Genomic DNA, 26,080 nt, shown 5'->3' on the forward strand with positions numbered 1-26,080 from the left:
CAGTCCCCAAACCCAAACAGTCTTCGGTCGTTATCAGCTTGATAAAAAGACCCCTGTTGGGTGATTTTAATGAAAATAGAATTCTTTTATTCAGGAATGTGTTGTTGTGTTGTCTGCCCTACGTTGTGTTCTGTTCCATGCGGTTTTCAATCTGACACTTCCCAAGCAGCCGTCTTCCTACCTTTGATATTTCGTTCGTTAAATGTCATTAAGTTCGTTAATATTTTGAATTCGCTAACTTTGACGGTTGATCGTTAAATATTCCCAACATACCGGCCGCCTTGAAGTAATGTTTCAATAAAAACATTTTCAACAATCTAATCTTCACTATCTGGTAACAGACACACCCTTGATACAGGTCTCTTGTAAGTTCCCTTAGACGTCTTAATCGTCACTACTCTTACTACCTGATCACTACCTGGATGCACTCCTATTACTCTGCCTAAACACCATTCGTTTGGTGGTAAATCCTCCTTCACAATTACCATCTGACCTATCTCGATCTTCTTGCTTCGTAATCCCTTTTGACTGACATTATGCAACTCACAAATGTACTCCTTCGACCATTGCTGCCAATGCCGTTGCACGAGCTGCTGCAGCTGCTCAAAGTGCTTCAAACGATTCTCGGGTGTTGTCACGTGATTAGCATCTGGTAACGTCAATAGAGCTTCTCCAATGAGAAAATGGCCAGGTGTCAATACGTTGAGCTCCTCTGGATCCTCCGATAAGGATGTGAGTGGGCGCGAGTTAAGCTGAGCCTCGATCTGTGTCAACACGGTAGACATGTCAGCAAATGACAATCGCTGGGATCCAAACAGTTTGGTAAGCGTCTTCTTAGTCGACTTCACGGCCGCCTCCCATAGCCCTCCAAAGTTGGGTGCTCTCGGAGGTATGAAGTGCCAGGTGATTCCACACTTCATCGTTTCTTCCCTTGTAGTTGCCTGGAAAGAGTCGTCGCTTAACAAACGAAAAAGATCATTAAGTTCACGCTGCGCTCCACGAAAATTCAAACCGTTATCCGTATAGACATCACTGGGATAACCACGACGCGAAATGAACCGTCTAAATGCCGCCAAAAATGCTGATGTTGTCATATCCTCAACCAGTTCGAGATGCACTGCTTTAGTACAAAAACATACAAAAACTGCTATGTATGCCTTCTGAGATGTTGCTCGACGGTGAACTGGTTTTAAATACACAGGGCCGCAGAAATCGATACCAGTCGTCAGAAATGGCCTGGCTGGTGTCACTCTCTTAACTGGTAGCTGGCCAATTGGCTGCGCAACTGGTGTTGAATTAGCCTTGAAACATGTTGAACAGTTTCGGTGTATGTAGTTTGCCAATATTCTGCCATTTAAAGGCCAAAAATCTTGCCTCATTGTTGCCAGGGTGATGCGAGGACCTCCATGCAGCGCCATCTCATGGTATGCCTTTGCAACAATTCGCGTAAAGTTGCCCTTTGCCGGAAGAATCATGGGATGTTTTGTGTTGTATCTGATGTTTGTTTGCCTAAGACGTCCTCCAACACGTAGGACACCTTCATCATCCAGAAACGGTCGCAACTTCCTTAGTTTTGATGTGCTAAGCAATTCTCCCTTTTCTTCTAATTCCCGCATCTCAACATGGAATTCAATTCGTTGTAAATCGACGACTAAACGTCGGATCGCTCTAATAAATTCGTTATATGTAATCGGACCGCTGACTAATGGCTCATTCCTGCATCTTTGAGCAAACCGGATACAATAAGCTGCCACTCTACCACATTTCCAGTAGGAGGAATAGCGATCCAGGAAAGGATGTTCTGCAACGCCCATCGTCATTACAGCCACTTGTCGCTTTCGCTCGAGTTGCGATTCATCGATGTCAGATTTCTCCTCAGGAAAAGACCATGTGCACTCATTATTCGAGAGCCAGTGTGGCCCCTGGAACCATTCCTTAGTGAGTTGATTAGGTAAAGCACCTCTGGACAGGATGTCTGCTGGATTTTCACTTCCTTTCACATGTTGCCAATGATTTCCTTGGGTTAAGTCCTGTATCGTGGCGACTCTATTTGCCACGAAAGTCGCCCACGTATACGATGGAGATCTTAACCAATTCAGCACAATGGTAGAGTCACTCCAGAAATAACTTTCTGTTATTGGTTGCTTCATAGCGATGCATGCAGTTTTCCAAAGTTTCGCTCCCAACACAGCAGCACAGAGTTCCAACCGTGGTAAACTCAACTTCTTAAGTGGCGCTACCTTAGATTTTGCTGCAAGGAGACCTATTTTCACTGTGCCTTCGCGATTTGTTACTCGGAGGTAAACGCATGCTCCATAGGCTACTTCGGAAGCATCTGCAAAAGAATGGATTTGCACATTGGTTTGATCAAGAAGCATCACATGCCTTGGAATCCGCATCTCCTTTACCAGGTACAATTGATTCTTAAACAATTCCCATTGGTCAGCCAAATCCACAGGGATTGGATCATCCCATTCCTTTGTGGCTATCCACAAACGCTGCATCATGATTTTCGCCCAGGCGATAATTGGAGCAATTATGCCAAGCGGGTCGAATAATTTGGCTATGAACGAAAACACGTTCCGCCTGGTAGGAGGTTCATTTGACACATCGTCGAAATCTGCCGCTACTCCGAACGAATCAGTAGTTGGATCCCAATATACGCCAAGCGTTTTTACTTGATCCTCCGGTCCAATACTCACAAGCTTGCATTTATCTTTCTCCTCTGGAGACAGGTTTCGCAAAACCATTTTGTTATTTGAGTTCCACTTCCGTAAATGGAAACCTCCTTTCTCCAATAGTTGCCGCAACTCACTTACTAGCTGGACAGCTTCAGCGTCACTATTTGCTCCACCGATGTAGTTATCCACGTAGAATGATTCTTGTAAAGCCCTTTTACCTAATGGAAATCGCTCTCCTTCATCCGCCGCAAGTTGAAAGAGCACTCGAGTTGCCAAAAAGGATGATGACGTCAGGCCAAATGTGACTCTCTGAAGTTCGAAATGTTTTATCTCCTCTTGTTGAGAAGATCGCCATAAGATGCGTTGCAATGGTGTGTGTTCCTCATGAACCTTTACCTGCAAGTACATCTTCTCGATGTCCGCAATGAGTGCGATGGCATACGATCTAAATCGCACAATTAGATCAAAGAGTGTGTCTTGCAACACAGGTCCATTTAGGAGGCAATCATTTAGTGCAAAACCAGTTGAGGTTTTAGCGGAACCATCGAAAACCGGGCGCACTTTGGTGCTAGCACTGGATAATTTCACAACTGGGTGATGTGGTAAATAGCATGGCTTCACGTTGTCACCTTGTGACATGTCAGGAGATACCTCTACTAAATATCCCAGCTCTTGATACTGCTTTATCATTGAGCAGTAATTTTCGTATAGTGCCACATCCCTCGACAATCGGTTTTCCAGTTGTAGAAATCTTTTCTTTGCCGTTCCTAAGGACTCTCCAATCCTTTCCCAACCTTTGAGCTTTATGGGAAGTTTTACTATGTATCGACCCGTTTCGTCACGAGAATGTGTTGTAACGAAACTTTGCTCACAATCTTTCTCTTCTTGGGTCAAGCTGTTCTCTGGACACACCTCTTCGATCGACCAAAATCGCTCAATTTGCTCCGCAATACTCACATGAGAACAAATCGCTGATGTTTTCTGCTGCGTTTGCTTTGGCCCAGTTAATACCCAGCCGAACACAGTATTAACAAAATATGGATGAGAATCGTTCATTCTATAGACTCCAGGCCGGCCGCCGTCTAGCGCTAGAAATTCAAAGAAATGCTCCGACCCCAACAACATATCGATCTCTCCACCCTGATGCCATCCAGGGTCTGCTATTTTACCTTCATCCGGAATGCATGCGTTAGGAAGATGTACTGGCTGAAGATTGTGAGTGATGCCGTCCATCACTAAGAATTCCATTCTTCTCGCATAATTGTTGGTCTGCGACCCAACTTCCGCCGTTACAGCTATGTCACTACTGACCTCATGCTTTCCTATACCTGTTAGTTTGATTCCGCTAGCTCGCCGTTGTAAACCAAGCCTTCTACAAAGTTTCTCAGTCAAGACGTTGAGCTGTGAGCCACTATCTAATAGTGCTCGCGTTTGAATGAACATACCGTTCTTTGCTTTCACATTTACTAGAGCTGTAGAAAGCACGCCACAAGAAACACCTGATCTTGTAACAGCCATAGTGAGCGTAGCATTTCCATGATTTGCACCTTGTGCTTCATTGACGAATGTTTCATCAACATTGTTGTTGCTTTGAGCTGATGTGCTAGGCATAGTGTTTTCTGTCGGTAACCACATATGTAAAAGAGAATGATGAGCACCCTTACATGCACGACAACGTACCTTTGATACGCATTGGTTTCGAAAATGGCCTTTTCCTAAACAGTTTAGACAAAGCTCTTTTGCTCGCGCAATCTTGATTCGTTCTTTCACCGCCATTGAAATGAACTCGTCACATTTTGCTGTTGAATGCTCTGCACCGCAAACATTGCATTTAAGCTTTTTCTCACCTGCTGTCACGTGAATCGCCAATTTCGGAGCTTTTGATGTTGGCAACGGTTGGTTTCGCTGTTCTATTTTATCTTCGCCCAAAGCTTCCAAAATTCGTACTTGTCCTCGCAAAAATTTTATTAAATCGTTGTAATTAGCATCATCTTGTGCCTCAACTGTTCGCTCCCACTCACGCTGAGTTCCTTCATCGAGCTTTGATGTTAAAAGCTGCGTGAGCATGATACCCCATGTTGACGGCGTTTCTCCTAACTGCTGCAATAACTTTGTGTGCCTTTCAAAACCATCGATTACAGCGTTGATGTTTGCGGCTGTTGGTTTTTTCATTCTCGGCCAGTTTAGCAACTCATTCGTATGTCTTTTCTTTTGTATGTATGGGTTAGCAAAACGACTTACCACAGCGTCCCATGCAGCATCATAGCTTGCTGCGCATATCGGAAAAGCCTCGATCACTTTTAATGCTTCACCCTTTAGCGAACTCTTCAAATAATATAACTTTTCTACTTTAGAAAGAGTTATGTTGTTGTGCACCATTTGCTCATACATGTCCCTAAACTGTAGCCACTCATCGAATTTACCTTGAAATTCTGGTAGCGCCATTTTGGGGAGCTTCACACCGCCTGTGGATGTGTTAGTAACGTTGCTCATATTCTCGTCCTTCTTTGGCACGTTGCTGCTACGCTGCATTCTCTTAAGTCTGCCTGTTAGCACACACACACGCTCATCGAAGTCAGCAAATATAGCAAAATTTTCTTTCTTGTTGCGCTGGTCGTCAAACTGCCTTATTTCCTTTGAAACCTTTACAAAATGCTCCCAGCACCTCTCAAGACGTTTTAATCGAGCTTCGACTTGTTCCAACTCAACAATTCCCGAATTTTCCACAAATTTTTCTAGTCTTACTAGACATTCAATCAAGCCATCTCGTTCCTCCTTTGCGAGAGCAAGAGCCATTGCACTGTTGTCTATTATCGTGCTATTTTCCTTTTCTGAGTCCGAGAAACCACGGAAACTTTCTTCGCTTGAGGCTTTGGCTTGCGTCATTTTCACTTTCACCAGTAATCCAGGTCCTTAGGCACCATATGTTGGGTGATTTTAATGAAAATAGAATTCTTTTATTCAGGAATGTGTTGTTGTGTTGTCTGCCCTACGTTGTGTTCTGTTCCATGCGGTTTTCAATCTGACACTTCCCAAGCAGCCGTCTTCCTACCTTTGATATTTCGTTCGTTAAATGTCATTAAGTTCGTTAATATTTTGAATTCGCTAACTTTGACGGTTGATCGTTAAATATTCCCAACAACCCCAGAGCGCTATTTGAATACCTCCCCCAGAAAAAAAAACCGCACAAATTGTACCAGGTATTTTTAATCAATCAAATCATCCATCCCATTCTCCAGAACAGCTCTTTCGTCCCTCCAAAAAGGTTCCACAAATTATCAGCACCCAATTATTGCCCTGCAGCATATTATCAAAAACCCGATAAGCACACCGCCAAAAAAAAACGCGGTCAACACCGGATTGCTTAGTCAACTTGGTAAAGAGTCAAACACCACGCTGGGATCGCACTATTGAGCTGTTTTACTCCGTGTCCTATCACCCCGGGAACACCGGGAGTCATGGATGCAAACCAAACGACAACCGAACACACCGGCCAAGTCTCTCCATAATTCTTGCTACACCACGGGGAAATAAGATATAAGCGCCCAAAGGTACTGCCCCGCACGCAACACACCGCCTAAATTCTGCCCGAACACGCTTCCTTCCGGTGTTCCGTCCGCGGTACGTGATCAACAATGCACAGGGAAGAGCGCAAATTTGCTTCACGTTTATTTTAGCCACTCTCTCTCTCTCTCTTCCTTATCCCTCGTCGCTTAGATAGGGCCCACGGCACGGCAAAAAGTGCTTTTCTTCCACGCGAGCTGAAAATCATTTCTTTTTCGTGGATGGAGGATGCTTATCCGCGCGCTGTAAGTACGGCAGCAGTTCGCGACTGGAGCAGAAACGCCCGCGCGCCTGTAACGTAATCTCAGCGGAAGGACATAAACATTCTGCGCTGCATTATTCGTACGCGGATACAGCGGGAGCGGGAGAGAGAGAGAGAGATAACGAACAGAAAAAAAGACCCAGCATGACAGCATCTTCGACCGGGACACACATTCCCCTGGCGCGCACTGTTTCCTTTGTTTTTCCGTTGTAATCCAATGGAGGATGAATGAAAAAACATGCCTCCAACCGGAACCATACCGGAAGATGCACACGCTAGCCGTATACATCATCATCACCCAGAGGGATGCAACACGCTGCTGCTGCAAGGCAATTGCTGCTTCCACACACCGAGCGTGCCCACTAATCCACCAGAACACACCGAGCAGTCATCTACAACGCCACAGGTACACCAAAATGGCCTTCGGGTGCAAAATCCCCCGAATGCGTTGCATCATGCTGCCGCCTGTAGGCTATCGGCTTTCATGCTTACATGGAGCCGCACGCTGTTCTGCTCTCCGTTGGAAGGGGAGAAGAGGTTTCTTTATCGATTGGACAGCTAATCCTGTTAACATGCACCTCCAGGGTGGCACACACGCTCTCGCTCGTCGCTACCAGGGATTTGGCTCTATATTTGCACATCTAGTGCGGATATACGCGGGCCTATATATCGTTCGCTAGCGCTTCGGAAAGCATAATTTTCAACGTGCGATGTTGTACTGTTTTGTGCCCGTCGTAGGACGGAACAAAGCCCTGGCAAGTGCGTTTGATGGATGAAGCACAAAATTCGGTCCGATCTCACAGAAAGGATTGTAGCAAAAAAAAAAAACCCCAGCCATGGAAAAAGAAAAGCTGCACCATTTTTCCACCCATTGCGTTAAGTATACAGCAGGCTAGAGTGGGAGGCAGCGGAACAAAAACACACTCTAACAGTTAACGAGTTTTGGGATCAATGCCATCATCATCTTTATGGCAGAATTTTGGCATTACAAATAGACCGAGAGAGAGCGAAAAAAAACAGGTGCCGATAAGCGAACATAATGACACACATGAAAAAGGGAAGCAATTTGGCTGGCTGGCTGGTGCACGCTGTAGTATACACCAGTGGCAAAACAAAATAAGGACCACCCATTAAACCGAAGCACCCACACATTATGAGCGATGAGTACGAGGATACCCGCCAACGGCGGCGGCGGTCAGTGATCCGAGAGAGCATGGCGCAACATAAAACCACCGTAAGCGTCTGCTGCTTTACCGATTGGGGCGAAACGTTGGACCGCATGGGGGTCGGGATGGCGAGAGGAGTTTGAGCAGCAGCATCACACACCGACTGCCACCTTGTTTGCCATGTCTGCACGGCAGCCAAACATCGATACAGCAAAATACACACGCAACATGACGAAAGTAAAGTAAACCTTCGATCAACCCTGCTAGAGGGCAGCGCACTAATATGAAGGCGATAAAACACATCGGCAAGAGGAGGGTTAGGCGCGGTAGTAAAAAGCCATTCCGAGCGCTGGAGCGATCGCTCCATTTCTAGTAATCATTTCGCATTAACTTTATGGCGGGCATTTCGCGGGCCTGGCTGGCTGTAACATCCACGTGAGTCGTTCGTCGTCGTTCTGTCACACGGTCATAGTGTGTGTTTGTATGGGTGAAACTGTGCGCGGTTGCGTTTAAAGTACGGCGACCTGCTGTTTGCCGGTGTGGCCTTGAGTAAGGGTGAAGAAAAAAAAATAAAATTACAACATTGCGACACCCGAAGTCTCCCACCAGCCAATTCGTACCGGTGTTTTATGAAGACTTTCGGTACATAAAATCCTGCCCGCCACACGTTGGTGGTCGTAACTTTTCCAACTACACGCACAGATGGGCTCTAGCTGCGCCAAGTAGTAGAGGAGATCGATCGTGAGATCGTCGTGCGGAATGCAATCACAACTAAATCGCGCTGACACTGATGCGCCATTTCACGGATGTATCGTCATAAATGGACGATAACTGTCCAGGATTGAGCAATAAGCAAAAACATAAATCTTCTTTTTAATACTGTTTCGATTAAGAGTCTAATTTATTTCTAGGTGATGAAAAAAACCGATGGCAATACACCATTTATGTGTTGAAAATCATACTGAAGAAATGAAAAATTATTAAAATTCAAAAAATCAGATTGATGTCGGTTAACATCCTGCACGCTGTGAGTAACAATAAGGGCTTTTACGATATAAGCAAACTGTTTTATATGGAGTTTGCCATTTGGCAGCTAAAATCATGTCAACATACCACATAAAACCACACAAAAAACTTGCCTCAGATTTTCAGCCTAGATTATAAGCTGAAAATATCAGCTTTCTGGCTTAGACTATAGAAGGGGCCAAAGTCACTTAGAAAACCCTGTAATTTTAGCATGTAATTTAGCGTTCGTCAGATGTCGTGTACGAGACTATGAAAACATTGCCGACCGACTCCAGGCGACCACGACTTCCGTCGATAATGGTCATCTCCAGAAGACTCTGGGCGACTCCAAGCGATTCTTGGCAACTCCGGGTGACTCCGAACAACTCCGGATGACTCCGATGACTCTAGACGATTCCAACCAGCTTCGGATAATGCTGGGGGACCTTCCATGGTCGGTTCCAGAAATTTAGCCTTCGTCAGGTGTCGTCTACGAGACTATTAAAACATTGCCGACCGACTTCAGGCGACCACAACTTCCGTCGACAATGGTCATCTCCAGAAGACTCTGGGCGACTCCAAGCGATTCTTGGCAACTCCGGGTGACTCCGAACAACTCCGGATGACTCCGATGGCTCTAGACGATTCCAACCAGCTTCGGATAATGCTGGGGGACCTTCCATGGTCGGTTCCAGAAATTTAGCCTTCGTCAGGTGTCGTCTACGAGACTATTAAAACATTGCCGACCGACTTCAGGCGACCACGACTTCCGTCGACAATGGTCATCTCCAGAAGACTCTGGGCGACTCCAAGCGATTCTTGGCAACTCCGGGTGACTCCGAACAACTCCGGATGACTCCGATGGCTCTAGACGATTCCAACCAGCTTCGGATAATGCTGGGGGACCTTCCATGGTCGGTTCCAGAAATTTAGCCTTCGTCAGGTGTCGTCTACGAGACTATTAAAACATTGCCGACCGACTTCAGGCGACCACGACTTCCGTCGACAATGGTCATCTCCAGAAGACTCTGGGCGACTCCAAGCGATTCTTGGCAACTCCGGGTGACTCCGGACAACTCCGGATGACTCCGATGGCTCTAGACGATTCCAACCAGCTTCGGATAATGCTGGGGGACCTTCCATGGTCGGTTCCAGAAATTTAGCCTTCGTCAGGTGTCGTCTACGAGACTATTAAAACATTGCCGACCGACTTCAGGCGACCACGACTTCCGTCGACAATGGTCATCTCCAGAAGACTCTGGGCGACTCCAAGCGATTCTTGGCAACTCCGGGTAACTCCGGACAACTCCGGATGACTCCGATGGCTCTAGACGATTCCAACCAGCTTCGGATAATGCTGGGGGACCTTCCATGGTCGGTTCCAGAAATTTTGGAGTTAGATTGTAGTCAAATCCGGATTTTTACCATCTTTTCCCATCATCACTACAACAACCAAAAAGTGTTGATAGCAGAAGGATATTAAAATGGCGTCAATTTAAGCGCTTATACAGCCAAGCCACATCGATACTGGTGCGTACGATGATAATTTTTTATACTACATTTTTAACACATTCAAACAATCAGATCTAACCAAAAACGGTCAGGCCCTAGAACGAAAAACGAAACTATTTTGTAAAAAGCACTACCCAGTATGCATGCCACCAGAACACCAGCGGAATAAAAAAATAAACTTAAACGCACCATTAAATCAAACAACCATCACAGAGGTCGTCACCGAGGGCACAAAAAGGCGGCCATTCAATTAGCTAGCTCCCTTACAGGACACGTAGCCTTGCAGCGTCGTACTAAAATCAACAATTTCACAAAAATGATTCGCTCGACATGCTGCCGCTTGCTGCTGCGGATGCCTCAAATAATGCCAAACGCCCCACACATATAAAATTAGCCAGTTCCGACCACAAAGGTGAAAAACTATCGTAAACCGCTTACACAATGTAATGTGCAAAAGAACGAGCACGACAGGGAACAATAGTGAAAAGAAAGGACTTAAAAAACAACCCTACACACACAGAGAGCCACAAAGGACCGTTGCCCAGCCGAAACAAATTCCAGCTAAACATTAGCTCTTCTCTCAATGGTGTGGGGAACAACACACACACACATCGGACCTGTGTCCACTGCTTCAACAAATTTAGCTTTTTTACTGCATAGTCCTTCACCCTTCCGCCACACTAAGGTAAGAGTTTATCAGCGTACCCAGAAGAAGGGAAGAAGAAAAACAGCCCCCGCACAAAAAAGGAAAGTCTTGCCGAGCGGGGCCCGAGAAGCTTTCAAAAATTTCCACACCATCAACGCGCACACACACACCAAAAAAGAATACAAACAAGAAACTGTCCCCAAAGCAAGACAGCAGTGCCACGAACCGTCGCCCGGCCGGCTAGTCCACCCCATGCAGAAAAGTCCCCCAAAATAATCAAAAGTGATGAAACCAATGCCAACGAGCAACCTTCGCCCATCGTATTATATATTCCCGAGAGAGGGCCGCCCCAAAACCTTCCGAAAGGTGACAGGGCTTTAGGTCACTGCCTTTTTTTTTTTTTTTTTGTTATGTTTCAGCCCGGAGGGTGCAGAGACAACATATCATGGGGGTTTTCTGTTTCTTTTTTCAGTCTTTCCCTTTTTTTGACAAAAAAAAACACCCTACACCCATCGGTTTGCCAAAAACCCCGACCGAAGACCATGTGCCATACCTTTCTACCCCGTTGCTGGTTTGTATGTGGGTGTGTGTGTGTCTGTGCCTGCTTGCCTGCTGCCGGAAGGAGTTGTGAAAATTTATCGAATTTCCTTCGACCGGTAGCGGACAGAGCATTTTGTCGGGGGACAATTTTCCGTTTGCGCCCAAAAACCCGGCGGGGCCCTGGAACTGTACACTAGTGGTGGTGAGGGTGAAGTGAAATGAAATAAAAACACACACACACTCTTCACCCATCGGTTGGAAGAAAGGAAAAATCATTCACCTTTCGCTTAGAAGCGGCCTTCCACGAAGGTACAAATTGAGAAGTTATGTCAAAGCGGTCGTCGTGTCCCGCCGCTTATGTCTGCAGCACCCTCCCCAGGCCGTTGCGGAAAAAAAATGGCAGAAAGCCCACCTGAGGGGTGAGGGTGCTGCCGTTGTTTTTCGATTTTTCTTTCTTTCCATGGGCCTTTCTCAGGCTTTTCCACTTGTCGTCAGCGTGTCGGCCCGCAACAACGACAAAAAAATGGAATGCTTGATGGATAGAAGCATAATTCTATGCTGAGTTTGGAAATCGGTTTCACTTCGGAACGGTACTGGTACGCAACCAAAGCAAAAATAAAACGCATCAACTAGGGAAAAGGGGGAAAACCAACAAACCGACCGACACCGTGTTACCCCCGTGTCTCTTCTGCCCTAAACCAACCACCACCGGGCAAGAGTAGGGATAGACAAAACCGGAAGCCGGCTCGGAACCACTTCAAAAAACCACACCGTCAGCGGGTTTCCAGTATGAATATAAGACACACACACACACACACTTGTAAGAAAAACACTACATGCCAGCCATCGCAAGGTATGCAGCAATACTGGTGATGGGGTGGGAATAAATGATTCATGTTTTGCATCGTCGTGAATACCATCCCAATTGGAAAATTTGAATCATATACTACATGCAGTATTCTATCAAATTTAGTCCCACAAGAAAGGGAACGGGATTGTACCTCTCTATGAAATTAAATCACATACCAACTGATGAGGATGTGATGTTTATATTGGAAGGGATCATTGTTATTTGAAAAAGTGATTTGATATTGGTCTGAAATTGTAAATCGACCATGTAGTTGGTCAAACAAAATGTCGGGAATTTTAGACCGCCCACAAACAATTTTGAATTTGATTGTCCCTAATTGATGGGTAAATAAAAAGGATTCAAATCAGATTTTGGCCTAATAGACATTTAGACCAGGGTGTTTGTTGCATATTTTAAAAAAATGTCGATTAAACGGCATAAAAATACAGTTTCTACGCTAGAATCTATTGAAGCTTAGTCAACGAAATCATGCAAATAACAAATTCAAAAAAGCCTACGAGTTATAACTAAGTTTTGATGAGTATAATTATATGAAAAAGTTATTTAGATCAACTGTTATTTCAATTTCAATCCTTTGAATGAAAAACAAAAATCTCTGCAAGATGACAAATATAATCAATATTACTTCTGAAGTTTAACAACCTCTAATCTGCCTCAGCCCTCCAGTTCAGAGTGGTGTCCTCCTGGACGTCCTCCAGAATCAGAGCAAACGGGAGTCGGAGTCTGTCGGGGTCAGACCTACTCTGATTCCGGATCTCCGTCTCCGACTCCGGATAACTCCGACTCAGACTCTGGACGACTCTGAACGCCTCCGAACGCCTCCAGACGACTCTGGACGACTCCGGATGACATCGACTCCGACTCTGGACGACTCCGGATGACTCCGACTCGGACTCTGAACAACTCTGCTCGCCTCCGGACGACTCTGGACCACTTCGGATGACTCCGACTCCGGACGACTTCGGACGACTCCGAACGACTCCAAATCGACTCTAGACGACTCCGGAAAGACTCTGGACGACTTCAGACGATATCGAACGATTCTGGAATAATGCTGGTTGGACCTATCTTCCGGAGTCGATTCCGAAATTTTCGAAAACAGATTGGATTCGAGTGCGTCGACCTATCGCTAGTATCATATTGATAGAAAAACTTTCAATCGAAACAACAGCGTTTTAAAATCCTACTTATGCTTCAAATTCATCAAGATAAGTTCCATTATTGAGATCATAAAAAACGAACAATGCAAAGAACCATATATCACAACAATCTGCTATGTAGTCTTAATTAAACAGCAGACAAGAATCACCTGTGCATGCAAGGGATTGCAAATAATCGGCATACGACCACATGTCACACTCACTCCTAAGGGCCATAGGCACACACGGATGTGCATTGTGCACCGAAACCGACATCCGGAAGCGTGACATAATCCGTAGCGCAGTAAAAACCGAGAAGCAAGAATCGGAGCCGAAGTAGCAATAATGAAATACAAAAACTGTACCCGACCGATGAGCAACTCGATCGAAACGCCCCAAAACAACGAACGAAGAGAACATGCGTTTACGAAAACTGTCAGTCAAGACGTCAGAAGGATACGGGATGGGAGCGCCACAGCACAAACCAAACCATCGCCTCTAACACACCCGAAACCACAGGAAGGGAAGAAGAGCCGCTTCCAAATGCTTCACAGCAATACAGCAGGATCAATGTACTCGGGGGCAGGCTCGAAAGGGGCTGCAGTTTTGCAATGCAGGTGTTGGTGTTGGCGCATGATTCATACCTTGATCGCACAAGGGGTGATTATTCCCGTTCTTTCAGCTCCTGCTCACGCTTGCTCCGTATGTGTGTGTGTGTGTATGTCTTGGTGTGTATGGAGGAAAAGTTAATTAGAATTGAAAGCATAGCTGTTAATGTACCGGTCGCCTGGATAATGGGGAACGAGCGCTACTAGGGGTAGTAGGGGGTTGATACACATTCGCCCGAGGGGTTTTTGAGTCCCAGAAGGACGAGCCTATATTTTTGAAGCAATGAGGGGAAAAAACACCCAGAAAGAAAAACCAAACAACCAAGAAACACATCCTACTGCCAGCCAGAGTGTTCCTGTGCTTGAAATGAGGGCTTGACACGAAACACCAAACAACACCAAACAACCCCATCTCCCCTCCTCTTTGATGCAACAAAAAGAGCGAAAGAAAAACGGCAGCCCCTCGTGAAATGGTTCTGTGTACCGCCCTTTTCCCCCAGTTTCCTAAATCCTCGCTGCAATCGATCGCCCCCCAAGGGGGAATGTGTATCGTGTGTCGGGACCTCTTTCTCAAACTAGGCCAGCAGCAAAACCTGCCTGTGCTTGCGCTCCAACCCTCCGGCGTTATGTTTATGTGACCCCGGCCATAGCGAAAAAGAATGTCACCCACAAGGAAAAGCCACCCGCGATATACATTGGCACGGTCGATGTGTCCTTAATTCGATAACACCGTCTTACGCCGCCAAGAAGCGACAAAAAGCGGTGCGAACCAGGCCTCAAAATCTACGCCAGGGATCGATAAAATTATGTCCATAAATTGATTGGTGGTGGTGGCGGCGTTGTCAAAGCAAGTTCTTAAGCGAAAACTGTAAAGCATAATAAAAGGCGGGTTGAGTGCGCCAGCAAAACAAAAAATCGATTCCCCGCCAGCGTATCAAAGTGTATCAAGCCAGAAAGCGGAGAAACAAAACCGATAGGTTTGTGCCTTAAAAGCCGCACACAGAAAAGGCCACCCCAAGGAGTCCCACGGGAGGGTGTGTATGACCACTTTGACAGAGGAAGAGTTTCCCCAGCGGGTTTCCTTTTTTTTATAAGAGAAAGCTTACAAACTAGAACTCAAATCCAGAATGCTTCGTTTTTGGACCTTCCGACCCAGCCGGATCCAATCGCATTCTGAGTTTCGTAATAAAATATTTAATCGATTCCTCGACACCAACACCCTCCAAACGGAACCTTTCTGCATGCGCTCCCTCTTCTTCAATGAGCCAAAGTGGAAGAAAGCAACAAAATAAATCGTTTCGTTTACCGCACTTTCACTGCAAGAGATTCTCTTTCGTTGCTTTCTGTGGTTCGGTTTGAGCAGCTCAAAAACAAAAATGCTGCATCAAGGTTTTGGGGAGCATGAAATATTACCGAGCGGATCCTTTTTTAAGGATCCCTTTTTTCACCGATACTTATTTGAATTCTCACCAGACGCCAAATCCGTACCGCAATTGTCCTTCAGATCTGCACTACTGCAGATGAAGCCATAAAACAAAAATCCCCAAGATCCGGGATAAAGTATTCTTACCGATTTGTCCGTATTTCCGTAGTCCGCTGTGTATGATACACACACGCGCTTGCCGTGTTAGCCCACCTCCTCGCCACCAAGTATCGAAGGGATCGATCAAGTGAAGCTCTCTTGATCTTGTAGCGCTCGTTGGTGAGCAAACCCCGAACAGCAGACTGGACTGGAACAACAGGGTGAACATATCCCAACTCCATTCTCCTTTCTTCCCTTATCGATGTAGCGCATTGCTATCCACTTCCTACAAGCGCAACAAGCGCAAAGCGTAACCTTCGCAGCACTAAAAACAGCCTTCGGTGCTTTCAATTTCTTCCCCGCATAAATCATCCGCAGCGTTCGGGCGGAGGCGGACGAGAGTGTTTTGCTTTCGGTGGCAAGTTTATGAGTTTACTGTCGTATCACATCGGTACGAGCGCCAATCGTACCACACCTGGGCAGAAGGCAGAAGAGCAATATCCAGCAACTAGCGTGACCGGAGAGAGCGAGGCTTCGAACGCTTTCCGCTTAGTACAGCGGGCGGCGGCGAGCTTCTTGTAGCGAAGTACTCATTCGAAGATGAGTAGTAGCTAGCTAGGTTTGTTCCTCGCTAAAACAACATTACGTTGCGCTCTGTGTGCGTGTGTACTTGGCAAAGCAATGAAGCATTGGAGCAGTGGACCAATTCAAGCAAAACCCCGACCCCGTTTGGCTTCTTCTACCGCTGCCGTACACAGCACACACGTGTTCACACGCGGGACATGCATAAATTGCCCACAGCCCACGGCAGCCCTCGGGGGAGTGGTGGGTTGCGTTGGTGTAGAGAAAAGGAAGGCCAAAATGTAAATCAGCTTATGGTGATTAACTTAGGGCGGCAGGAAACAACACGACGACGACGCTTTTCGAAGGCGTACCTTGGAGCAGCAGTTAGTGTTCCTCCCGTCCACGCAGGCAAGCAGCAAGCCAGGCACAGTTCAATATCGTCAGAGGCTCAGATATCTCCGGAGGGTGGGAAAAGTACAAGCCCCCCTTCGAACGTGGGAACCAAATGCTTGGGGGTGTGTGCGCTGTGCCAGCTGGGAATCGAGCTCGGTCGTTCTCGAGCGTGTGCGAATGAGCCTCCGTGTACCGTTTGCGCATTAACCTATCGACGCGGGCAAAAGTCGTCGTCTTACTTCATCGTTTCAACAAGCGCACTGCCTCCACATCCTCGTAGATTCAGTACTGTTTGATGATGTGTACGTTTAAGATAGCACAAGCAATTGCATCTGGTTTCTAGGGGTAGCTGCGAGAAAGCAGATGGGAGCAATTTATTTTCTTTTTTCTCTTTATTATAAGGTGTGAATTGCTCTCCTTATCATTAGTGTCAGGTGGAGCTTTATATCTTTCCTGTTATTTGATGTACTATTAGAGAGTTTCTTGTGCATTTTTGATACTTTCCCATGGTTTAATGTCATTCGCTCAATTTTCTTATAAATAATAATTTTTATTTTGTTTTTGCTTTTTTATTAAGTTCTTATAATAGTCAGAAATCGTGGAATGATTAGAACCTAAGTCAGAAACTAGTCATGGGTGTAACTAATACAAACATCTGGAGACGTCTCTGATCCCACTCCGAAAACTTCAGAACCGACTCTGGAAGGCCCAACATTTTCCGAAGTCGTTCGTCGAAATTACCCGAAATCTTCCGGAGCACTGTCTTCAAATCCACTATCTATTCAATTTCAGGCCTATATTGCATTCAAAAACAAGCATAGCAAACATGATTCCCAGTAAGAACAATTTGGTCCTTCGAGCCGGATTCCTTCGTAAACCCGTAACATTCCAGTCCAGTTCCTTCCACTTGCAGCCCCAAAATATCTTGCCAAAAGGCCCAAAATCTAGCAACAAAAAACACAATGAACATATTTAATTACATATTTTGAAAATCTCCCTCCGACATGCGTCAACATACAAATAAAAAAATGCACCCCCCCATACGCACACAAAAATGTAAATAGAAAAATCGTACCCAAAATATCCCTTTACCCTCGGTTTGGTTCAGAAATTACCATAGCAATTTACATACTTTTGCAAATTACCTCCCCCGCATTACACGCATCGGAGAGGTCGTCTCCCCACACACCCGGTTGCATATAAAAATTCAATCCCACACACACACACACACCCCGCTGCCTCTACGCTCGAAATGTGTCGAGAGACTGTTTGTGTGTGTGTGTGCACGGTCGCGGGTCAAGTACGGTTAACTTTTCTCAATTTCGTCCGAGTAGATGATAGCTACTTGAACGTCACTGCCAGACAGAGAACAGGGTTAGAATGTTTAGAATTGTGTGTGTGTGTGTGTGTGTGGGGGGGTGTAAACGCATTACCTGCTGATGATGTTGAAGGGTTGTTGCAGCAATGGTTTTATCATTCCAACATTCGCTAAATAATTCAGCAAAATTCAGCTTGAAAATAGTAGGAAAAAACTGATATTTTTTTAAAGTTTTACAAAACAAAGAGATTCGATCTAACAAACAAACATCTCTTTAGTTCAACTGAGCCTGTTTAATAGGAATCGATTTTTCGAAAAACCCTTCTTTTCGGTTCAACTAAGCCTTTTTGGACGCATTTTTCTTCACTCAACAACCAAACCATTGCCAATGGGCAACATTGTGTTCTTAACAAACAGCAGCACGTTTACCCCACCACTCCCCGGTAGCCACGTGCGACCAAGGCACGTCAGGCAACGCGCTGGAGGAGCTTGAAATGTTCGACCCAAACAACGAGCCACAGCAACATGTTCCACACATACACATACACACAATCCGCTAAAATATTTTGCACCTCGTTCGTTATCAACGCCTGTTATTTTGGCTCGCACAGAGTCTTGGCTTCTAACACTCCGCAACACCTCCCCCGACACAGTAAACATTGTACCGAATGTGCCCACAATCGGGGCGACTGGTTGGTAGGGTGACTGGATGGGAAAGGGAAGTGGGGTGTGATAAAACAGACATCAAATCAAACTCCCGATTAACGAACCAAACGCGCGAAAACACACACCAGCGCAAATAGCTTCTTGCGCGGGCCCTCACGCTGCTGCGTACGACGCGCGCCCGCTTGTTACACGCGCGCTTGGCTTTGGCGCGAATGGAATGTTTGCAACAACTTCTTCGGGGTTCGAGAGATTCGGTTGGCGCGTCGGCGGCCGCGGATTGCTGTGCTGGTGTAACGCCCCCTACTCCCTGGTCGCGCAGCAAACAAATCTATTTTTATCGAATTTAACCAGTATAAGGCAACGGATTGATGCGGGCGGGGCGGGCGAAAAAAACACAACAAGACGCCACTGTGCGTTTGGCCGACGGACAGCGGGATGGCCAGAGAGAGAGGGTGAGAGGGAGAAGCCAAGGATGGCATTGCACACACACACGCACGGTAGCGCGCTATTAAGCGAAGAGCGGGGCGCAATTGAGAACGCAATTACTGTCGCGGGATGTGAGAAAAGCGTGTTTTATTTGCTCATCACTTGGAAGTAAACAGTGGTTTGAATTAGTGAGAAATACAGCAACACAGCCCCCCCCCCCCCCCAATCCCCCCTTGTTGCCGGCAACCAGACCACACATTATTCAACTGCGCCGATTTGTGCACCGTGTTAGACGAATAAAGTGCAATCATAACATACATCCTCTCCGGCGCTGTTGTGAGAGCTGCGCTTTTTGCGTAATTTAGCAACAATTGTACTGCTGCTAAACTAATGTTTCTACAAACAATTTCCCCGTCGGAATAGGCTTATTATTGCGCAAGAACCACGAATTTCCGTTGGAAATTTCTACCTCCAGCCCAAAACCCACAACACACTACAACAGTATTGATGAATTTCGATCACGTACTAATCATTTACTGATTCGTGCTCAAGTGTATGCAAATTGTACGGCACGGGGACGGCCAACAACAATCAGGCGTGTTCTGTTCATGGATAATGTCCATCATTCGCTACGTGAAATTTGGTTTGACGGGTGGCTTGACCAATGGAATGATTTCTAATAAGACGTAATAAGAAAATAAAATGTAAGCAATAAGCTATTGGTCGCTATAAGATAAAGATGCTACATCCTCCAAGCAGCAAAAAGCACTCTGGAAGACGTTCTGTAGGAGACTATCCTGGACTTGTTGTGGAAATTTTGCAAAAAGAAAATAAAATGATTTGTACATTTGACTATATCAAATATTCGATAGAACAATATAGTCAATTTTGGGAGTAATTTTAACTTTTTTCAACGATTTGAATATTTCTGAAATTTAATTACATCAACAATAAAAATTACCACTAAAAACCTCCATTTCCTCTCAATCCAGACAATAAACCAACCAGCAAATCCTACCCGCAAAAAAAAAAAAAAAAAAAAAAAAACAAATATTTTCATTTCCCACAAAGTTTCCTGCCCAAAAAAAATGCAAACAAATTTTTACTGACCGCAACTTATCGGCACGGAATAATAGGATTTCGTGAGCCGGTTTTTGTGTGTCCTAACTTCCGTTTTCCACCTTCCCGATAAACACGCACTTCCTCCGTTCCGATCACGAACTGATCCGTCCAGCAGGCTACAGCATAAAACCTGGAAAACCTTGGCATCCGCGGCCTGATGAATTTTGTTTTGTTTTGTTTTTTTTTTTTTAAGTACCACCAGCGGCTCATTTATCTTTCACTGGCCGTACATCTAGCTATGTGTGCAAGAAGCGGCAAAGAGCAGAATTGCTGAAAATTTGAATACTTGAGTGATGGGTTTCTAGCCCAAGTGTTTGAAAGAAAAACGAAAAAAAAAAACATCTCACACCGGTAGACCTCAACCCAATATTACGCACAAAGCCGCGGCCCCTCTTGTGCCGAATTGTTTCCAAAATATTAATTCGCTTAGAAAGGAACGTGACTTTACTGACTTATTTCCCTTTGCATTGCACGCGCTAGTGTCAGCACACCCTCCGTCTGCGGCTAGAGCGCGAACGTGAGACACACACACACACAGTTACGTCAGCGGGCACACATACATTTGTTTGCCATTACAGATCCGGTGTATTTGGCAGTCACAGCGAGGCAGAGCAATCAAACGCGGAGCAAAAAATGTAAAGCGAGCGAAAAAAAAGGCAAAGAAGACCTGTGTGTCTCAGGCATGCGAGATGATTTTGTTCGAACGTTGCCCCCTCAGAGAGTCGAAGTCATAAAACTGATAAGAGCAATGGCAACGATTTGGGATGATTTTGCGCTACCCCTGAGGCACGATTGGTGTTTATTTGGCGTTTGAATTGGTGGTAAACATAAATCAGCGCGAAACCGAAACAGCACAGCACGCTTTTAATCAAAAAAGCACGTCCCACACGATAAGTGCAGCTGATTCATCGGCGACTATTGTGCGGTGTGTTATCGTCAAACTAAGCATTGGGAATGGGCAAGGGTTTTGAAGTAGAAGTATGAAACGGAACCATTGTAACGATTGTAATTAAAATACAGTTTTGTTTGCAAAATATGTTGTGCTGGGGCAGGCCCGTGAGTTGAGAGAAACCCTCACCATAATGATGCGAATACCCTCGCTTCAAGGAATTAACCCCCATGAAATGAAACCAAAAAACTTCTTATTTTCGACGAATGTAGGTCGTTCAAGGGAACTGAATGCTCACAGAGTGCCTCCGGGAACTGATATATAATTACAACAAATGTGCAGCCTTAAAACTGTTTGGTTAGAATATTTTGTTTTTTAAGCACAGGAGTGTTTTAAGTAGAAGAATGAACAAATGTGTTTGAATAATAATATAGTTTTTTTGCTCTACATTTGATTATTTTTGCTTGCTTCAGCATACCCAAAATCGAGGAAATTTGTGAAAAATTGAGGACTAAGAAATGGTTTTACCTTTGTGCTTTAGGCATCACACGCAACTCTTCCATTCGTTGAAGTACCACACATTAAACTATTTTCACACAGCACACGTTACAAATTACAAATTACAAGAAGCAAATGTGAAACTCTTGCTGCAGATTAATTAAAGAGAACCAGTTTTACGTTGGGTCGGAAAATTAAGCGATTCGGAGAGCCATTTCAATTATGAAGCATAGTGGTCCTCCATCATACCATACCCGTATGCAGTTGCAAATCAAATGATGCTTATTTAGTCAAACGAGAAACAACCTGTTCGATGATCAGTGCTTTTAATTGCCTACATTTTCACTACGCGTTTGTATGTTAACTTTGCGCGCCTCTTGAGTGTGAACTCTTAATTTGTTATACAGTCTTTCCCCGAGTTACGCGAATAATGGCGTACCGGAGACATTCGCAGCTACAGGGTTTTCCAAGTCACTTTCGAATGTGCACATCCAAGATGTTTTTCACCGCATGCAAGATGTTTTTCAACAGCTGTCGAATGGTTTATTCGTTTCAAAATGAAATTTGAGTTTCAACACATGATTTTCAACACAGATCCAAGAACTGTCAAACTCAATCCAGCCTGAGACGTGTTGAAAATCATGCTGAAGAAATTAAAAAGTATGATGATGGAAATGAAATATCAGATTGACGTAGATTAACATCTAGCACGCGGTGAATAGCAATTCAAACATTCGAAAGTGACTTGGAGTGACACTGTAGCGCGGATTTTCGCGTAAGTCGTATGTCGTATGTTTTCAGCCAAAACATGGTTGATAAATGGTGTTCTTAATATAAAATGTAATACTGCTATGTAATTATTTACTTAATTACACCGTATTCGATCGAACATTGTTTAGAAAGGCATCAGTATTTCAGTAAGACGTCAAATGTTAAGTTACAGTTGAACAATGTTCAAAAGCAGCTTATCATTGCTTATTTGGGCTCGAAAACGGTGTGATACAATTAGTGTAGCAAGTTTGGGTGATTCTGACGTTTTACCAATATCAAACATTTTTCAAAAATGCAATTTATATTGCATTTGATTATTGTTGAAGAAGAAAATTGTACTAATTTGACAGAACTGTCTAAATGTAAAATTCCTGCAACTCAAGTATGGCTTGAATTGAAGAAAAACTGTACTCATATTTGTAATTGCAGCTCACAAATAATAATGATTAATTATATTGATTATTTAATTTAAAAACAATAAATAAAACACCATAAAAGCTTAACAAATAATCCGCAAAAAAAGGATATTAGACAAGATAAGTTTAAAAAAATCCGCTCAAGATAGTGTATAGCTTTATTTGCTACGTAATAAATGCATGGAAATTATGTAATTTTTATCATTAAAGCCCAAATTGCACACACACACACACCATGAACGCCAAAAAACGGGAAATTGGAAATCCGTTAACAATTGGCGTCCCTTCAAGTGCACCCTGAAGCACATAAACCACAAAATACGGACGATAGAAGAGAAAAAAAAACGCAAATTGTGGCAAACGAGCTCCCAAACGAACCTTTTCTGCTGACACACAGAGCGCCCCGCAAGCCCTCCGTAGTTTTCTGTCCCGGAAATAGCTCTCCAGTGTCAAACGGTATGGAAACAAACAGCCAAACCAAACAAGAGCAAACAGAGCAAAAGAGAAGTACCGGGGGATCATTTACAGCAAAACAAACCGCAGCATAAATGGCGCGGTTGCGCGGCCGGTTGCGGCTCCCCATGTTCGTCCCACCATTCCCCCTTTAAATCCGGTTCCGATATGTCGGCGGAAAGCGGCCACAAGGGATGCTAATGGGGGGGGGGGGGGGCAATGAATGCGGGGGCTTTTTTGTTGTTGCAAGGGAAAGGGTTGCACCCCAAACTAACGGGACCGACTGGACAAGGCGGTTGAGGTTAAGCGGGTCCTTCAAAGTCCTCGATAAGTGGGACTTATCTTCTATTTTAATGCTGTTAGCTTGGTGTGCTTTTACCACCGGCATAAACGATCCACCACGTAGACACACGCTTCACAGAAAGAGATAGAGAGGACAGCAGCATAGGTCATTCATAATGATGACGCACCACGGCCGTGGCTTGAAGGTGGTATGACCATCACCATCACTGCCCACACAAAAACGGCTTTCTCGCACCGGCGGCCGTGGGCGAACGGAATATGCTTCCAGCGCAACCGAAAAGCGTCCCTAACATAGTGGGTGCCTGTCCCTCTCGGGAGGGGGCGAGTGAATAGAAAAACCGGCCCATTTAGTTGCGCCGGCATATGCCATATCTCGTGGCCGTATGAATGCAAAAAAAAAAATACCGATCGCGCGGGGCCAACGTCAACCAGTGGGTGGGTTGAAGGCGTCGGAGAAGGAAATCCTACGCACAAAGCTCGAGGCAATGCGACAAACCGGCACACAAGCACACACACACACCGTGCGAAGCATTAGTTTTTCCTGCACCACACGTGTTTGTGTGTGTGGGAAAGCTTTTCGGTTGCACATTTTTTTCCCACCATTATTTTCCCGAAAACCGGTGCAGCGCGATGGAAAACGATCATTTTCGTCGTGCCCGACCGGCTGATGCACTCCGCACCCGGCTAGCCGCCCGGAAATGGCCTTAAATACTTACATAAACATACAGCCGTCAAAATTTCGTGCCCTCCTCGCCCGCGCAAGCAAGAGATGATGATCTCTGGTCCCGATCAAAGCATGCGTGTTTTTCTCCGTTCCCTTCGCAAACTGGTTGACGATACAAGAAACACACACAAACAGTGCAGAGAGCAAAAAAGACAGGCCAATAGGGGGGCCAACGCACCGTGCGAGAAAGAGAAGGTGCGAACGAGATCTGCTGACAGAGCAGAGACAGAGGCTTTTGCTTTTGTTTACCTACCTACACTACTGCAGCTTTGCGCCTCGTTTACACACGCACACACACACACACCGGTAACGATGGTGCACAAGCGCGCACACCACATACAAGCACAAAACGGAACAAACAATCGTACACCAACACACACACGCACACACACCAGCAAACGCGGTAAATTCACCTGCACCACTGTTGACGGTTCGACGGCGCGTTTACACTCTCGCTTTCACGGCCACACACACACACACGCAGGCCCGTTCTATAGGGCAAACATTAACGCAAAAATACTTTCGCAAGCGCTTCTAAAATACTCATTTCATTTTGCACGAGTTTCATACTACAAACACACACAATCACACTGCACTCACACACTTGTACACTTGTGCGCGCTTCCACCTTGTCACAGCTTCCGTGCAAAAATACACACGCACACACACACACCACTAACACTGCTGCACACTACGACGAATGACGGCACACAACTGTCAATTCGGAAGGAGATGAGAGCAAAAGCACCGAAATTTCGATAGATGTTGAATGGAGGATGCAGCCAGCCACTGGGCAAACCGGACACTTGGGCGAGCTGTGCCACTGACGCACCACACGAGCAGGCTCGTGTGATGGAATTTTTGGCACCCGGTGGCTCCTTGTTATTGTTTGTTGTAATGGTTAGACGGCAATGTTGTTTTTTTTTATGGTTCGCTGGAAGGTGTTTGTTTTGGATTGCGCTGCAATGGCCGGCGGAGGGCGCTCACAGCACAGCTCTGTAGACGTCACAGTTGCACAAACAAACAATCGATTTCGGTGGGTTCAATTGGCAATGGCGCTCGGGCAGGCAGGCCAGGGAGAAAACACTCTTCGCCTTCACCTTGGTTCAGCAATCGAGCCAACACAAATCGAGCAATCACGAACGAGTCGCTGTGTGTGTCGTTCTGTTTTTCGGCAATTTGTTCTTTACACTTTACGCCGTGTACCGACGGTCACAACAATATACACGGCACTGCTCAAGGACGTCAATAACACAGCACACAGCGGAGCTTGCTAGATGCTGGCTGGCTTCCCGTCGTCTGCCCATTTGGACGCACGGAAATGAACACAAGTTGATAAATAACACACAGACGCGATAATGAAACGCGGAGTTTTCCACCACCACACACACACACACTGCACACCTGTGTCTTGCTGGTGGGGCCGGAAAATCGAGTCCCGATATGTGCGTCCCGTCTGACGGTTCGATCGAAACAACAGGCGCGCGCGTGCGGAGGAATCGCCGTCGATTCATGCAATGCTCACACCTCTCCGGTGCCGTCGTCGTCGGTCCTGTTTCGGGGGTTGTGCTGGCTACACGCAAAATATGCTGCGCGGATTTGACACTTTACTGACACTGGCCCAAACACACGCACACACACTCGCAAGCGCGCGCGCGCGCTCGTGTGAAGCTATCACTGTGTGTGGTGTGTATGTGTTTTGGGATGTACTTCGCTCTCGCTCGCTCTTGCAGGGAGGAATAGGCCGAAATCGCGTGTAGGTGGTACGAGGTAAGGTTGTGTGGTGCACTCACACTAGTACGTGAACGCATGACAGGGCCACAGTGCCTAAAGTTCACTCACACCGCTACATCAACGTTTGACAGTTGCGATCAACACAAACCACTGTGCGGCTGTCAAAGTTTGAAATTCAAAATTCAATGCTCGTTACATTTTCAGAAAACAAGCAAAGAAATCATGTTTCGGGATGTTTTTTTGCTTAATTATGTATTGTATTAAACTAAAAATATATTTATTTAAAA

General features: G+C 45.5%; 1 protein-coding gene across 3 annotated transcripts in view; it reads right to left on the reverse strand.

The window, feature by feature from the left end:
* The window catches only part of LOC120898463 (bifunctional heparan sulfate N-deacetylase/N-sulfotransferase), a 181,687-nt gene extending 156,046 nt beyond the window's left edge, over positions 1 to 25,641 (reverse strand). For 2 of the 3 annotated variants that reach the window (XM_040304382.1, XM_040304364.1), the window contains exon 1: positions 24,313 to 25,641. The gene's annotated coding sequence lies outside the window, so the exon portion shown is untranslated. Of the gene's footprint in view, positions 1 to 24,051; positions 24,162 to 24,312 lie in introns of all 3 variants that reach the window. The other variant, XM_040304373.1, reaches the window with a different exon arrangement.
* Positions 25,642 to 26,080: the final 439 nt, after the last annotated feature.

This window comes from Anopheles arabiensis, chromosome 2 (assembly GCF_016920715.1).
Source record: "Anopheles arabiensis isolate DONGOLA chromosome 2, AaraD3, whole genome shotgun sequence".
Taxonomy (NCBI): domain Eukaryota; kingdom Metazoa; phylum Arthropoda; class Insecta; order Diptera; family Culicidae; genus Anopheles; species Anopheles arabiensis.